The sequence below is a fragment of the Peromyscus leucopus genome, chromosome 5 (genome assembly GCF_004664715.2).
Source record: "Peromyscus leucopus breed LL Stock chromosome 5, UCI_PerLeu_2.1, whole genome shotgun sequence".
Taxonomy (NCBI): domain Eukaryota; kingdom Metazoa; phylum Chordata; class Mammalia; order Rodentia; family Cricetidae; genus Peromyscus; species Peromyscus leucopus.
The window spans coordinates 52,128,721-52,147,353 of record NC_051067.1 but is presented as its reverse complement, the minus strand read 5'-3'; the positions used below and the strand labels follow the sequence as shown (position 1 = coordinate 52,147,353).

At 40.7% G+C, this 18,633-nt stretch overlaps 1 long non-coding RNA gene across 1 annotated transcript; it reads left to right on the top strand.

Moving 5' to 3' along the window:
• The first annotated feature begins 330 nt into the window (after nucleotides 1-330).
• LOC119087951 lies at nucleotides 331-12,984 on the top strand. The gene is made up of 3 exons (XR_005091502.1): nucleotides 331-737; nucleotides 1,670-1,746; nucleotides 12,693-12,984. It is a non-coding gene; the product is annotated as an uncharacterized LOC119087951 (long non-coding RNA).
• The last annotated feature ends 5,649 nt before the right edge of the window (nucleotides 12,985-18,633 follow it).

Sequence of the window (18,633 nt, the reverse complement as noted above, 5' to 3'; positions counted from 1 at the left end):
GGGTGGACACAGGAAAACTCCAGCTACAGAAAGAGCTTAAAGAGAAGAATCATGGGCCGGGCGTTGGTGGCGCACGCCTTTAATCCCAGCACTCGGGAGGCAGAGCCAGGCGGATCTCTGTGAGTTCGAGGCCAGCCTGGGCTACCAAGTGAGCTCCAGGAAAGGTGCAAAGCTACACAGAGAAACCCTGTCTCGAAAAACCACAAAAAAAAAAAAAAAAAGAGAAGAATCATGGGAAGCGCTATGGGCAGCAGAGAAGTTCAATGTTGAATTTTGCTGCTGTCAGAGTCACTAACAGAGTCCTTTGCTTGTGTCTCCTCTCAAGGGCTGAAGAAGAGGCCTAGGTCCATAGTTCTTAAACCATGGGTCTCAGTTTGGCCTGGTGTGGTCTACAGGCCACAGGAGGGAGCCAGGCAGGCCAGAATTCCACAAAGCTGAGTACCCCAAACTACATTGTTATGTATCAGCCACCTCAAGCAACTCGGACACAAGCGGTCTATCCCTCCTCTCCCTGCAGTGTGAGCTGTTAGCTCTCCAACTTAAGATCATAGTTGTCTCAGCACTATGGGTGGACAGAGAAGTCAGCCACCTGTCCACCCTCTTTGGAAGGGCTAGCCGGTCACCTTCTGCAATCCGCATTCTGGAACCTCGTGTTCCACATGAGTCTTCACCATCTCATCTCCTAACTTGTCAATGGCCAGATGGAAAGAAGTACATGGACTGTGTAAGCCCAGGAGGTAAGGAGGCACAGGAAGAGGGGAGGACAGAGAGAGGTGTGTGGGACATGTCAAGGAGAAGAAAATTAGTAAGAGAGTGAGGAAGAAAGACCATGAAGCTGAGTGAAGAGGGAAGAGAGTCTGCCCATAGGAAATTCCAGTTCCTGTCAGGCAGCTGAGAAGAAGGGATGGGCATGTAGGGTAGGGACAGTGACCTTGGACTGGCATGATCAGGAGCAAACTGCCTGAAGAGGAGAGTTGGGGCGGTAGTGGGATATGCCTTTAATCCCAGCACTCAAAAGGCAGAAGCTGGAGGATCTCTGTGGGTTCAAAGCCACTCTAGACTACATGAGATTGACTCAGTCTAGGAGAGAAAAGAGCCAGGCAGTGGTGACACACACCTTTAGTCCCAGTAGTGGGAAGCATACTCGCTTTAATCCCACGAAGTGATGGCTGGGTGGAGAAAGATATATAAGACTTGAGGAGACAGGAACTAGAGCCCTTTTCAGTCTGAAGAGTCCTAGAGGTAAGACTTAGCAGTGGCTTGTTCTGTTGTCTCTCTGATCTTTCAGCATTTACCCCAATATATGACTCTGGTGGGTTTTTTTTTTTTTTTTCCCGAAACAGGGTTTCTTTCTGTAGCTTTGTATTCTTCCTGGATCTCTTTCTGTATCCCAGGCTGGCCTCAAACACACAGAGATCCACCTGCCTCTACCTCCCAAGTGATGAGATTAAAGGCATGAGCCACCACCACCGATTGACTCTGTTTTTTTTATTATTATTATTATTAAAAGACCTTTTAGAAATTTGTGTTACACTGTAGGACATGGGTTCCCAGGAGAAGAGTGAGCCTTCTTGGAGAGTTCAAGCCAAACCCTTACCAGGAGCCCCTTTCTCTCTCTGCTCTAACCAGTCTTGGGCTGCTCTGGTAATATCTGTTCTTTTCTTCACAGCTTTCTTCCACTAAGTTGCCCATCGTGCTGTTCCCCTGTCTCAGAAGTCCAGGAACTGGTGTCATAGCTTTGTCCCAGTGAGTGATTCTTTGACTTTAATTGACTAAAATTACAGGACTTTTCTGTCTACTGGGAAAAGATAAGTAGGGTTTGAGAGGGCTGTGGAACATCACTGTTGGACAAGGCCAGCATCCTTGGATTACTTTGTGTCCAATGTCCACACTCAGGGTCAGAATTAGAAGGAAACATTCATGTCATGGAGCTACAAGATGTCAGCCAGTGGTATTGTGTGCATTCTTGCTGACTGAGGTGTCTTTAGGGTCCTCATAGTCATCATGTAGGTTGTAAACAGCACTCGAGTCAGCAGAGGCTGCCTAGCAGACAGGGACTCCAGGGCTCTTGTCTGAGGGATCATTTAGATCAGTTCTCAACCTTCCCAGAGCTGCAGCCCTTTACTACAATTCCTCATGTTGTGGTGTCCCCAAACACAAAATTATTTTGGTTGCCACTTCATAAGTAATTTTCCTAGTTATGAATCATAATGTAAAAGGGCAAACTCTATGTGACTCTTACATCATTATCTAATTCCTGTCATGGTTATGTAGAATGCAGAGGTGGACAGAGAATTCAGGTTGAGTGCCATGGAAGCAGAGAGCCAGAGACATATGTCTGGCCACCTCTCCTCAAAGCAAAGGCTGTGTAGCCAGGGCCAACGTGAGAGAAACATGTCCCTCACAGATATAGTTACAGACTCCAATAGGGACACAATACAGTAAGCCAGGCTACTTCCTTTCAAAGCCTCAAAGGCACCAAGCCTCATCTGTCCTGGGGTCTTTGCTCAGGAAAGCATGTGAACACTTCTCTGACTCTTTCATCTTAACACAAGTCAAGCAACATTTTTTTTTTTTTTTTTTTTTTTTGCCAAACTTCCTGATACTTCAGGCTGCTCACCATGGCAGGAAATGAATAATAACCTTTGGTCCTTTTAGTTTGCAGGCTATCATAAGTCCTGAAAACTCCGTAATACAGGGAACATATTCAGCCACAAGCTTTTCATGCTTTACCTATGGGCTGCAACAGGGGATTGGCCACCACATAGGGTCAATGATCCATTTGCTCTGTGAACTCCATTAGGCTCTGAAGGGATATCATGGGATGAGAATCTAGCCATCCAAGTGCCCTCCTAGTGGCAGGGATGATAACTCACCAAACCAAGTGCTGGGTCTTCCAACATGGGGCCAGGAGCTCAGAACCAGCTACCACATGAAAGCCTTGCATGCCAGTGTGAGCATATAATCCCACCTCTGTGGAGATGGAAGGGAACAGTCCCCTTTTGAGTCTTGTACAGATGGTCTAGACTTATTGACAACCTCCTGCTTCAAGGAGAGTGTCTCAGAAAACAAGGTAACCATGCCACTTGAGACCCCCTCCTACTCACACATGAGTGAACCCATGCAAGTGCTCCAGAACTCGCATATCAACACATACACATGTAGCTAGACACACACTGAACAGATGGGAAGCATGAAGAAAAGGAAGTAGAAAAAGACATCAATGAAGGTTTCATCTGTCATCAATGATTGTTTGTGGTGGTAATCTAATTGTACTGAATTATTATTTTGATTGTATGTTAATAAATAAAGTTGTCCGGGGGTCAGAGCTATTAGAGCCATAGCAAGAGTGTGGCGGTGGTGGCACACGCCTTTAATCCCATAGATATCTGTGTGTTCAGGGTCAGAGCTATTAGAGCCATAGCAAGAGTGTGGCGGTGGTGGCACACGCCTTTAATCCCATAAGATCTCTGTGTGTTCAGGGATATAGTCAGCATTGGAGACATATGCCTTTAAGACCTAGGGGGCTGTACATTCAGACAGTGATGAGGCAGTCATGTGTTTGGGTTTACAACCAATGAGAAGGCAGAACAACATACTATAAAAAAACGAACCGACAGGAAGTAGGTCTCTTTTCGCGAAGCTGGGACAGCAGGAGGAAGGGTGAGATTTTAGCTCTGAGCTCTGACCTCTCGGCTTTCTCTTTTACATTTTTTCTGTGTTTCTTATTTAATAAGACAGTTGGATACATCAATATCTGGCGCCCAACGTGACAAGAATCCATTAAAAACTGCTTGGCTTGGCGGCAGGTCCGCTTTCCCACAAGGGCGGCAGGCGGCTGGCGGCGATCGGCTTCTTAGTCCAAGCAGCGGCTTCTTAGCCTGGGTCTAGTTCTGCTTGACCTCAGGCTGGACTATCGGTGAGCTGCTTGCTTAAATCCTGCTTGCTTAAAGCCGGTGCTACAAACAACTCAGAGTTGCCCTGCCGAACAGGGCCCTGCCTGTAAAGCCAACGCACGTGGTCGGAGCTTAAGGAAGCCAGACCCAAGCCTTGACTCGGCACAAGAGGGAACAGGTGGCTGCATTTAAACTTTAGCCAGCTACGCTTTCTTGCTCTCTCTCTCTCTCTCTCTCTCTCTCTCTCTCTCTCTCTCTTTGGATTTACACCTGGGACACTAGGTAGCTGCTTTGAAAATCCCCTCGGATTTCTACTGTTCTACGCAGATTTGGTAAGTCATAACATATCAGATATTTTAAAGGAAACTATCTAAAAGAGAATTTTTCCACATTAAAAAACAAATGGTTTTTATGTGTACATTGGAAGAAAATTGGTTTTTGTTCGAAATTTTAGGCAGTCTGGCAATGGAACAACTATATAATATTAGTATTGGTGGAATTATGCACCTTATCACTATAATAATCCACATTTTAATATTTAAAAAGATAGTCAATTTAAGTGCCAGGATAACAGCTTTAGAAGAACTTGTTAAACCTGTAAAAATTCAGACAGAAGAAATTAACAGTGAAGTTGTTTCAAGTCGGGATCATAAGGTTGCAGAAAGAAAGCCTGTTTTCACACAGTCACCCTTAATTTATCCTGTAACCGTACAGCAGATGCCTGATCAAATGGCTACACAAAATAATTGGGCTCCAATTGAAATGTTGGATTTAAAAAGGTTTAAGGAGGCAATAGTATCTTATGGCATGCATTCCCCATATGTAAAGCAAATGTTAAACTCTTGGTCAACATATAATAGGATAGTACCACAGGACTGGCGGGACCTTGCACAAGGTGTTCTGGAACCCAGCCAGAGACTTCAATTTCTGACTTGGTTTAAGGAGGAGGCTAAAAACATAGAAAAACAATGGAGGGATAAAGGAATACAAGTTTGCCAGGATCAGCTTATGGGCGAAGGCCAATATGCTTCAGCACAAACACAATGTTTATATGATGTCCAAACCCTAATTTTATGTCGAACGGCAGCCTTGAATGCATGGGACAAAGTTGAGGAACCAGGAAAAAAATCTGAGTCATTTACAAAGGTGAAGCAAGGCCCAAAAGAGTCTTTTACAGATTTTTTACAAAGACTGGCTTCAGCAGTAAAGAGAATGGTCTCGGATTCAGAAGCTGGTAAGGCAATAATTGAATCTTTGGCCTTTGAGAATGCGAATGCAGCATGCAAAAGAATAATCAGGCCATTAAGGGCAAGATCTGCACCTATGGAAGATTGGATTAGAAAAACAATTAATGTTGAAGCTGATGAGCATGATGATACATGGGTAGGAGAAGTAATTTCAAAAGGTTTGAGGAGTGTTAGATGTTTTGGATGTGGAAAGCAAGGACATTTGAAAAGGGACTGTAGACAGGTCATTCCCAGAAACAATGTTTCTTCAAGGAACAATGGCAACAGAATGCCCCTTCCTTCTGGAGTATGCAGAAGGTGTGGTAAGGGAAAACACTGGACCAATGAATGTAGATCAACAAAGGACAGACAGGGTAATCCTTTGCCTCAGTCTTCAGGAAACTCCCAGAGGGGCCTCGCGCAGGCCCCAGTGCAAATCCAGTTCAAACCTTTCCTGCAGCCATAGAGGAAATGCCTGCTCTGGAGAGCGATTAAATAACCAAATGCCTATTGGAATAAATCATGCTGGTCAGAATGATGAAACAGAGAGAATAGAAAATTCAAGAGAAAACATAAAGAAAATTTTTTGGCAAACTTCTATTAATGAACAAAGACCAAAATTAACGATAAAAATAAATGGTGTTTTGTTGTCTGGTCTGGTAGACACAGGTGCGGACGTTACCATAATTGCACCAGAATTTTGGCATCCAACTTGGCCTCTTCAGGAGGTAAACGTTCAACTGTTAGGAATTGGGACATTATCTCAGGTGAAACAGAGTGCAAGATGGCTCGAATGTATAGGTCCAGAAGGACAGAGAGGAAAATTAAAACCATATGTGGCTAACATAACTATGAACCTGTGGGGTCGAGACTTGTTGCAACAATGGAATACTCAGATTAACATCCCTCCAATCTCAGAAACAAATCATAAACTAGCACATGTTACTCAGAGAAATATTAGAAGATATTGTTCTAATGAGTGGTCACCAGCCATCCATATTATACAAGAACAGGGCACAATAACTGATGATCTTCCAAAGACACCAACAGCTCTACCTTTAAAGTGGTTAACAGACAAGCCTGTATGGGTCCAGCAATGGCCTTTAACAACAGAGAAACTCCAGGCTTTAGAAGAGCTGGTAGAGAATCCAAGAATACATCAAAACAATCATCCATCACGACCAAGTAGGATTCATCCCAGGGATGCAAGGATGGTTCAACATACAGAAATCAGTCAATGTAATACACCATATAAACAAACTGAAAGAAAAAAACCACATGATCATCTCCCTAGATGCTGAAAAAGCCTTTGACAAAATCCAACACCCCTTCATGATAAAGGTCTTAGAAAGAATAGGAATACAAGGAACATTTCTAAACATAATAAAAGCAATTTATAGCAAGCCAACAGCAAACATCAAATTAAATGGAGAGAAACTCAAAGCGATACCACTAAATTCAGGAACAAGACAAGGCTGTCCACTCTCCCCATATTTATTCAATATAGTACTAGAAGTTCTAGCTAGAGCAATAAGACAACAAAAGGAGATCAAAGGGATACAAATTGGCAAGGAAGAAGTCAAACTTTCACTATTTGCAGATGATATGATAGTATACATAAGTGACCCCAAAAACTCTACCAGGGAACTCCTACAGCTGATAAACTCCTTCAGTAAAGTGGCAGGATACAAGATCAACTCAAAAAACTCAGTAGCCCTCCTATACACAAATGATAAAAGGGCTGAGAAAGAAGTCAGAGAAACATCACCCTTTATAATAGCCACAAATAATATAAAATACCTTGGGATAACACTAACTAAACAAGTGAAAGACCTTTTTGATAAGAACTTTAAATCTCTAAAGAAAGAAATTGAAGAAGATATCAGAAAATGGAAGGATCTCCCATGCTCATGGATAGATAGGATTAACATAGTAAAAATGGCAATCTTACCAAAAGCAATCTACAGATTCAATGCAATCCCCATCAAAATCCCAACACAATTCTTCACAGACTTGGAAAGAAAAATACTCAACTTCATATGGAAAAACAAAAGACCCAGGATAGCTAAAAGAATCCTATACGATAAAGCAACCTTTGGAGGCATCACCATCCCTGACCTCAAACTCTACTATAGAGCTATAGTAATAAAAACAGCTTGGTACTAGTATAAAAACCGACATACAGACCAATGGAATCAAAATGAAGACCCTGACATTAATCCATGCACATATGAACACCTGGTTTTTGACAAAGGAGCCAAAACTATAATTTATCATTACATGGACGATATTTTACTAGCTGACTCAAATGCAGATACTTTAGAAATAATGTTTGAAGAAGTAAAGAAAATTTTGCCTTGCTGGGGATTACAAATTGCTCCTGAAAAGATACAAAGAGGAGATTCTATTAATTATTTAGGATATAAAATAGAGCTACAAAAAATTAGACCCCAAAAGGTGCAAATTCGGAGAGATAGACTACAGACTCTTAATGACTTTCAAAGATTATTTGGAGATATTTCTCATCTACGAACTATTGTTGGGGTAAAAAATGATGAACTGACTAATTTGTTCAAAACCTTAGAAGGTGACAAGGACTTAATAGTCCAAGAGAATTATCACCTGAAGCTGAGAAAGAATTAGCCTTGGTAGAAAAGAAAGTGCATGAAGGACACGTGAATCGTATTGATCCAAAGCTGGATTGCATTTTGGTTATCTTACCTTCTAGGCGTTCTCCTACTGGAATATTAATGCAGAGGGAAGATATTATATTGGAATGGATATTTTTACCAAATAAACCAAATAAAAAATTAAAAACTTATGTGGAAAAAATCTCTGACTTGATTTACAAAGGAAAATTGAGACTTCGTCAATTAGCAGGCATAGACCCAGCAGAAATTGTCGTACCATTAACTAAGGAGGACATTGAAAAATTATGGACAGAAAGTGAACCTTGGCAAAGAGCTTGCAGTAATTTTTTGGGAGAAATTAACAGCAAATATCCCAAAAGCAATAGAATTGATCTTATAAAGAGAGCTGAATGGATCTTGCCTCGAATTGTACGGCAAAAACCCATATCTGGAGTTCGTACATTTTATACAGATGCCAACAAAGAAGGAAAGGCAGGTTACAAATCAGAAAATTTAAGTAAAGTGGTTCAAAGTCCATATAATTCAGTTCAAAAATCAGAATTGTATGCTATTCTGTTGGTATTAATGGATTTTTCAGAACCTCTCAACATAGTAACTGACTCTCAGTATGCTGAAAGAGTGGTGTTACATATTGAGACTGCAGAATTTATCCCTGATGCTTCAGAATTAACTTCACTATTTATTCAATTACAAGATACAATCAGGAAAAGGAATCATCCTTTATATATAACTCACATTCGATCCCATACTGGTCTGCCAGGCCCTCTAGCACAAGGCAATGATGAGATTGATAAATTATTGATAGGAAATGTGCTGGAGGCCTCAGAATTTCATAAAAAACATCACGTCAATAGTAAAGGTTTAAAAAAGGATTTTTCCATAACCTGGCAACAAGCCAAAGAAATAGTAAAGAAATGTCCTACTTGTTCCTTCTACAATCAGACGCCATTACCAGCAGGATGTAACCCAAAGGGTACTCAGAGAAATGAGATCTGGCAGATGGACGTGTTTCACTTTGCAGAATTTGGAAAATTGAAATATGTACACCACACTATCGATACTTATTCAGGATTTCAATGGGCAACTGCTTTGAGTTCTGAAAAAGCTGATTCTGTAATCACTCATTTGCTAGAAGTTATGGCCATCATGGGTATACCTGCACAAATCAAAACTGACAATGCTCCACCATATGTCTCTGTTAAAATGAAACAGTTTTTTGCTTATTACAATATAAAGCATATTACAGGCATACCACATAATCCTACAGGTCAAGCAGTTATAGAAAGATCAAACAGAACTCTAAAGGATATGCTAAATAAACAGAAATGGGTAACAAAAACCCCCAGAAATAGACTGCATAATGCTCTTCTAACTTTGAATTTTCTGAATGCCAATGAGAAAGGAACAACAGCTGCAGAGAGACATTGGATAATAGAAAAAACTACAGAATTAAATCAGCCTATATACTTTAAGGATGTGCTGACCTCAGAATGGAAACCAGGGTATGTATTACATTGGGGACGAGGTTTTGCTTTTGTTTCTACAGGAGAAGATAAGCTGTGGGTACCATCAAAATTGATAAAGGTTCGATTTGAACAAGAGAGACCTCTTAATTGAGGAGGTGATAGTTCATCAACCAGCATGAACATCCAATTTAAACTAACTTGTATCAATAACACATGCCTTTTCATTTAATCAGATAATAACTTGTCAAAAGGAAACATCCCCAAAATTAGTCTTGGGAAAGGTTTTTGTTTTTGTCTTTTAGGAGAATGAAGGTTAAGGAATCTGAAGAACACTGGACAAATGAGACAACTGAAGAAAAGGGACAAATCATCTATCCCAAGAAACAGAATGAAACAGTGTATGGGTATATATTATCTAAAAAATTTTATGTCTTCCTAAATGTTTGTTTCTGCTTTTCTCTAAAGATTTAACACTATTGGTTTTCTAATAGTCCAGTTCAATTAAAATTTAAAGCTGACTTTGGAGTTGGAGAATGGCTCTCTCCTTCTTTAAAATCAAGCATGTTGTTAAAAGGAAAATGCAAACTCCCTGTATCATGCCAGAATAAGAGCCATCTTCTGCTATGGTACAGGACAAAAGCAAAATTAATTAAGGGACTATTCTATTACTAATCTCAACTCTTTGATTCTATTCTGATTCTTTAAACTTTTCTCAAAGTATAAATTTTATATCAAAATTTACAAGATTAATATATATATACATTTTAAACTTTGTTAAGATATGAATGGTCACATAGAGTACTAACTAATTCTAGAAAAAAGGCTAGCTGCATGTATATGTTTTTGTGTTCGAGTCTCTTATCAGTTTTCTGCAGGAAATCACGGCCAGGCCTAACATCAACTGAAGTCTCCAGAAAGAAGATGAGGCCCCACAACAACAACAATTCCACGTGGACAATAATAATATCATTAAGCTGACAAACATCATCCACAGATCAGCTTTGAACTACAAGGTGCTCAGAGCAATTTTGAGATGACTAGCTGAGATGATCCAGTCTCAAAGACTACTTGAATAAGGACTTGAGATAAACCCTGAACTTTGGCATTATACACAGACTGGATAATGAAGGATATAGTTACCTCTCCTAGAATTTGACAATTAACCTAAAATTTTTCTTTCAGGATAAAGAAAACTTCGCCCATACCCAGCAGGAAGCAATTTTAAGAATACAACGCCCACATTCCCAAAGAGGTGGTGTGGGGCGGGTGGTTTTTTTGGTCTTTTTAATGGGTTTTGGGTCTGGGATAATTTTCAGTATTTAGGGGGGTTGGTTACAAGTTATTGTCAAGGGTTAGGAAAAAGGCTAAGCAAAGGAGATTAGATTTAAGGTTCTTGTTTAAAAAAAGAGAGAAAGAAAGAAAAGAAAAAGACAATTACTAGTTTTAAATACTTTACATTGGATTGAATTGTTTTATATTGTATACAAATTTGAAACTGATATTGTTAGAAAATGCTATATGTATATTTCTAATTGCATTTATACCATTCATTTAACAATGTAATGCAAATTTCTGATCCTTGAATGTTATTATTACCAACTATTAGGATATAAAGAAATGAAAGTTAGTAGTTAGACATTACAATAGAACTTTTAGTCATATTAGATATGTTTTAAAAATTGAGCAGAGATGTTTTAGACAGGTCATCTTCAAACCCTTCAGAGATCTATAGAATATGGCATTTAAAATGTTTTAATAACTTAGAAAATTTTTCTTTTTTGAGACATGTCGGCTCCTGGCAGTACTAATCTACTTCAGAGAAAATATGGGCATTGAAGAAACTGCATATGGAGTCAACTTTTATTTTGGCAAAAGTTAGCCACTGGACAGCAAAGTATCCTCGAATCAACAGGACAAAATGGACAGACAGATCACGAAACAAGGGACTACTGATTCTTGCCAAAACAAGTGTGGTTATGGCTTTATCAAAAGGCATCTTCTGAGGACAGGACAATATGGCCCATCCCTGAAGTGGCCTTCACATCCGGAAAAGGTACGGTGCCCTTTTCTTCGAAGGCAGCTTAACAGGCAGAGGGCCGATGGATTCTGTTGTACAATGGAACAGCAGCTGAAAGATCATGCCTCTCAAAAGTAGAGTGGCATTCAATAGAGGGATGTGGAGAAGAAGGGGATGCTGAGATGAAGCCATATATACACAGCCAAGAAGAATGGACAGCTGAATTAAAAAACTGTCAACAATTTCCAGAATTTAAAATCCTGAATCATGACAGGACACTAGTGGAATTCAGGTGTTTCTGGTACGTGGACTGCTCTCACCCAATGTGAGGTTGAACTGTTGACCTTGTGTACATCCTACTTCACAAATGAGTCTGTCAGATACACTAAGCTTATAGGCTGAAGATGATGCCCCAACACTGTGGAGAAACCTCAGGTGACTGCCCAGGCAGCTGGCTGTTTCTGTCAACTCACAAAATTTTTTGGAAGTTGCTTGCATGCACTTCCTGTTTTTATTTTTGTTAGCTAATTATTCCCTTCTTGGGTCTCTGAGGGAGTTGAAGATTAGTTAGTTATGGTTGAAGATTAGTTAATTATAGTTGAAAATTAATAAGGATAGAAAGTGCATTAGATACATCTTGGATTTACCAAAATAGGATAGATAATGGAATTATTTTCTCTGATTTGTCAAATACCTGTTTAGGTATTTATTACTTGTATATATTGTATATAGTTATTGTACTTTTGTATATAGTTTTTCTATTGTTAGTTATAACCTTTTGCTTTCTTTTTCTTTTTATTAAAATAGAAAAGGGGAAATGTGGTGGTAATCTAATTGTACTGAATTATTATTTTGATTGTATGTTAATAAATAAAGTTGTCCGGGGGTCAGAGCTATTAGAGCCATAGCAAGAGTGTGGCGGTGGTGGCACACGCCTTTAATCCCATAGATATCTGTGTGTTCAGGGTCAGAGCTATTAGAGCCATAGCAAGAGTGTGGCGGTGGTGGCACATGCCTTTAATCCCATAAGATCTCTGTGTGTTCAGGGATATAGTCAGCATTGGAGACATATGCCTTTAAGACCTAGGGGGCTGTACATTCAGACAGTGATGAGGCAGTCATGTGTTTGGGTTTACAACCAATGAGAAGGCAGAACAACATACTATAAAAAAACGAACCGACAGGAAGTAGGTCTCTTTTCGCGAAGCTGGGACAGCAGGAGGAAGGGTGAGATTTTAGCTCTGAGCTCTGACCTCTCGGCTTTCTCTTTTACATTTTTTCTGTGTTTCTTATTTATAAGACGGTTGGATACATCAATAATTGTTCTTTTGTGTGGGATCTATTTCCCAACCAGCAATAACTGTGACTTTGTCCAACAGCATTCAAGTGAAGGCTCCTGTATAACTGTGGTTTCAATGTAATTTTTGTCTCCTCAGATGAGTCTGCTGAAAACCACATGTGTGGCTGGAATCCATGAAGAATAGGAGGGTAAACCCTTGTCAGCTGCCTCTGTGGGACTGTCACAGAATGACAGCTCTTAGCTTTGTGTGGGAGCCTTTGCCACAGTGACTCAGTACTGTGGACCCTATGGCTCATTTCTGCTTGTTGTGGACACATCAGGACTACATATGAAACTGGAGCAGTGGTGCACTCTCCATAGTTGGAACAAGATTTCCCAGGCCTGATATGGAAATTCTTTTACTTTATTAAATGCTCACTTGATTTTTATCCTGACCCATCTCTTCTCCTCGAAAGCAATCAATGATATCCAGTTGCAAGTGAATTGAAATATTGCAGCACAACTCTTCAGTCAACATTTTCTAGTCCTGTGTACTCTTCACGGTGGCATGTACTTTCTGGAGTTATTCCACACCAAAGCTTTGGCATTGACACTTCTAGCACCTCTTTGGTTAGGGCACCTAAGTCTTACTGTAGCTGATTCTGAAGCCCAGCGACATGGCATGTCAAGTCTGTAGCACAAGGATACACAATGCCTCTTGACTGTATTAACATGGGTAGTCCAGCAAGGAGCTAGAAAGGCCTTCTGTGCTTTGGATCACATGGTCACAGGGCTTTGATTGGTGGGAACAAAACAGACATTTTTGTCTGGGAAATGGGAAAATGAAAAGGAGACTTCAAGGGATATAAAAGTGCCAACCACAGAGGAAAACATTTATAGGTCAATAAAATAGCCAGAGGCCAGAGAAGGTGCCTCAGTTCAGATGTCCCTGCCTCAGCATCCAATTGTCAGCACAGACCTGCCTCAGGAAATTGAGAGATACAAAAACTGTAAGAACAACTAGGGAAAACATGAAAACCAAAGCAAGCACATTTAGGAGGCAGAGGCAGGTGGATCTCTGTGAGTTCAAGATCAGCTTGGTCTTCAATATGAGTTCCAGGATAGCAAGGCCTGTTACACAGAGAAACCATTTCTTGAAAAGCCAAAAACCAAACAAAAACAAAACAAAACAAAACAAAAAAACAAAAAAAGCAAAAATGCCTACCAGACTCTTGTCTGTGCACTGCGTGGTAGGCAAGCGTGAGGCCTGACTTCCACCCCCTCCTTTAACAAACAGGTGTGGTGACATGGGCTTCAATCCCACCACTGGGAAGAGAGAGATCTGATGAGTCCTGGGTCTCACTGCCAATCCAGCCAGGCTAGCACAATCTCTGAGACCTGAAATAAATGAATGACTCAGTCTCAAAATAAACAAGGTGAATGTGTCTGAGGAACAACCTCTGAGGTGTCCTGTGGCTTCACATGACACACACCAAATGAATATATGTGTACACAGGAACACAAGTGCATCTGCACACAAGTATTAGAAACATAGACAGGACGCATGTGCACATGCCCACACACACACACACACACACACACACACACACACACACACACACACAAGAGAGAGGAGAGAGGAGAGAAATCATAAAAGATCAATAGAACTTTTGTGGACAGATTTGTCTCTCTCACGGTACATATTTTTAATTGCAGAGTTTTTATTATTTTATGTCCATTGATGTTTTGACATGGATGTTGTCAGGTCCCCTGAACTGGAATTACAGATACTTTAATCTGCCATGGGGGTGCTTGGTATTGAACCCTGATACTCTGGACAAGGAATTAGTGCTCTTAACCACTGAGCCATCTCTCCAACCCCTCTCAATATTTTTATTTTTGATTGTTTGAGACAGGGCCTCATTATTCAGCCCATTTTGCAGCTTGTGTATCTAAATGCCTTGTGTATCTAAACGTGACCTCAAACATCGATGTTCCTTCTGCCTCCACTGCCCAAGAGCTGACATTACAGGTATTGGCCTTCCTCTTCCATCTGTACAGTGCTACACTCTATATCAGATACTGTAGCATGATGGGGCAACACTCAATGACTGAGGTGCATCCTGAACCCATTTTACAAGTGTTATAGAGAAACTGGTGTCAGGTAGTGGTAGAAGGGATCTGCTCTGGAGTTGGGATCACTGTAGATGCTCTCAACTTGTGTGTAGTGAGGGTCTCACATAGTAGACAGATACACCAAGAAAGAAGTCAAAATATGGAGAAATAGTATCACAGGAGGAGAAGTATCAGTGGACATCATGGTCACCTGCAATTCCCAAAGCTCAGAGAGACAAGGGACAGAGCTCCCTCTGAGTCTCAGAAGAGACAATTCCTGGTAACAATGAGAAGGCCAGGAGTTGTGCTAACTCCACACAGCTAAACCTCTAGCATTTTGATGACAGTTCTGACCACTGGGCATGAAATTTCTTAGTGTTCTTCATCTTGGGTCATCATCTTATGGTCAGTGCACAGGCCAAAGCACATCAACACAGATGGACAGGCATCACTTAACCTCTGCCCTGGGGAATAGACTTCCACATTCTGAGGAACATCCAGCTCATAAGAGCGATACAGAGTAACATTCATGGTGAACATTGAGATTAAGAAACTGGAACTAGGGGCCGTGCTGGGGAGATATCTCCATCGGCAAAGCACTTGTCAGAAAACAATGAAGACCTATGTTCTTGTGGCAGCATCCACACAGTTCTGGCTGCACTAGCACACAGTGGTAATTCCCACTCTTGTGATTCTCAAGAAGGAGTCTAGGAGAACTGAAGAGCTCCACAATTGATGAGAGACTGTTTCTCAAAAATCAACTTGGAAGGCCAAAGAGAAGAGAATTTTGAGGTTGATTTATGGATTCATGAACAAGTATACACAGGAATGAACACATAGGTCAAACACACACACACACACACACACACACACACACACACACACACACACACACACACACACCAAATAATGCCTGGAAAGGATTCAGCAACTGGTCAGGATGGAACCTAGCAGCATGCTAGGTCCTAGCAGCCAGCTGAGCATGGAGTCCATGTTCACAATTGTCACACATATGGTTCCTCTGCTTGAGTCAGAATAATTTTTTTCATCTGATTAGAATTTAGAATCCATGTACTATGTAATATCTAGCAAATAATCATAAACATAGACCTGTACACTGTCAACCAGTTCCAGAAGGAACCAGAAACAATCAATGCATTGCAAATTGTAAGTCACATGACCTTCATAAGCCAGGAAATACTCAGCAAACACAAAGCAACAGGTATTGTCTAAGTGGCAACCCAGTATCTCTATCTGGTCTTCTTTCTTACTAAGTCTTTCATGTCCTAGTGGTGGGGTTGCCTGTCCAGCCTACAGTAGGTGAGGCACATGCATTACTGGCTATCATGAAGAATTCTCCTGCCATTACCTCACAATACAAGACATCCTTATGTAGACTGTTGATCCAATAACTCCCCTAGCTTCAGCATGGAAAAGAATAATTCTGCATATGGGATATACAGAGTCCTGTGTCCATTTTATCCAAGCCAGACACAGGAAGGCTCAAGTACTCCACCCTAGTCCTGTTCTCACAGCACTAAGAACACTGAGAGGATAGAGCAGGAGTTGTATGACACACCCATTTAAAACAGCCTCCCTACCATGCACAGATTGTTTCCAGGTTAAACAGAGGCTTATGAAACAATGGCATTATAAATTGAACATACCCGTACATGCAGGGGCCATATCTCACACAACACATTTAATACTAAACATCCATCCCAAGTCTACCTGGGGCTGTCCCTGGAGTCCTGAACCTGACTCATTCCTGAAAATGACATCACCTGTCCTGTGGAAACTTACAGCAATCTCCTCATCTATAAATCACAGCATGTCTGAGGGTCATGTTGTCATCTACACAGGCTTTGTGTTCTGCTTCACCCTTATCCTGCTTGTCTCTCTAAACCTCTCACCTACACTGTCGACCGCAGTTTGCCATTAGCATTTTCAGAGGGCTCAAGACACTCCCTCAGAGGAAAGCCTTGATGCTAAGACCAGTATTAGTTATTGTGTGCTCATATGTGTGTGTGTGTGTGTGTGTGTGTGTGTGTGTGTGTGTTTTGAACCAATGGTTTCTGTTTCCTTTGTGTTACTCAGTTTCCCCTTGTGGGTCCTCTGTTGTTTACTGTGCTTTGATTCCAACTTGGTTCCACGGGAGACATAGTTTTATTTTTTGATTTTTATTTAGAAATAACTTAATCTTACATCAATGTATTACACACACCTCTTCTTGACTTCAAATGACAATCATGAGCATTTTTCACACATTGTTTTCTAAGCATGTGTCTAAACACAGAAACAGAAAACATATTTCAAGGTACAGAAGTAGACATCTGCATTTAATTCCAGCATATATTTTTTAAAAATATTTCTTATTTGTTGAGATTACCCTATAATTACATCATTTCCCCTTTCTATTTCCCCCATTCAAATCTACCATATAACCTTACTTGACCCCTTTCAAATTCATAGCTTCTTTTTTTATTAATTACTATTACATACACAAATGTACATGTAATACATATATATTCCTATATACAACCTGCTCAGTCTGTACATTGTTGCTCCTACGTATATTTCAGGGCTGATCCTTTGGGTTGGATAACCAGTTGGTGTGTATTTGAGGCACATTGTATGACATCTGTCCTTTAAAAATCTTTCACACTTAAATTGCAAAGCAATCGATTCTATATCCTGGAGGAGTTCTCACATCCTCTTGAAAGAATAGACAATCTATGTCTGTTGTATTAATCAAGATTAACTAAAAGACCTGATATGTTCAAATGTTTGGTCCATTATCATCATGGAGGGAAACGTGGCATGCAGGCAGACATGGCACTGGAGAAGGAGCTGGGAGCTCTACCCCTGGATCTTTAGGCAGCAGGAGAGATAGTGAGTCACTAGGCCTGGCTTGAGCTTCAGAGACCACAAAGCTCACCCCTGTGGTGCACTCTCCTCCAACAAAGCCACGCCTACTCTAACAAGGCCACAGTTCTTACTCCCTACGAACCTATTGGGACCATTGTTATTCAAACCATCACATTCCACTCCCTGGAGCCCATAGACGTGTGTGTGTGTGTGTGTGTGTGTGTGTGTGTGTGTGTGTGTGTGTGTGTGTGTGTGTATATATATATGTACATATATATACATATATATGATATATATGTATATATCATACATATATATACATATACATACATATATATATCAATGCAAAATGCATTCAGTCCAACTTCAAAAGGCCCCATGGTTTATAGCAGTCTCAAACTCATTTAAAAATCCGAAGTTCAAAGTCTCTTCTGAGACTCATGCAATCTCTTAACTATAATCCCTATAAAATCAAATTTAAAAAGCAGATCACAAACTTCCAACATATAATGGCACCAGATATATATTACCTTTCCAAAAGGGAGTACAGTGAGGAAGCATTGGACCAAAGCAAAACTGAAAACCATCTGGGCAAAAAACTCCAAACTCTGCATCTCCATGTCTGATGTCAAAACACTCTTCACATCTCCAACTTCTTCCAGCTTTGTTGACTATAACACACTTCTTTCTCATGGGCTGTTTCCACTCCGTGTTAGCAGCTCTCCTCAGCATGTATCCCATGGCTCTGGCACTTCCTTCATTTCTGGGTTCCTCGCGGCAATCTAGGCTTGACCTTCACAGTTTCACAAAGTTTCAGAAATGAGGACTATAATTGATATGAATGTTTCCTTCCTATTCTGTTCTGTATTTCCTCTACCCTCAGTAAGAACCTCAGTAGGTTTTGGCTCCTTCCTGGGGGAGTGACACAAACCTTCATTCCTGATGGGTCTGTGCCCTTTGTCAGTCTTCTGGACAGGCAATTGTGGTTTCCTATTGACTTTAATCACAGGACAGGGTAGCATCAAGAGGCACCCTGAAGGATCTCCTGCATTCCAGACATAATCTTTCTTGCCTCCATTGTGGCAAAGCAATCTAATTTCCTTGTGGTAATCTAG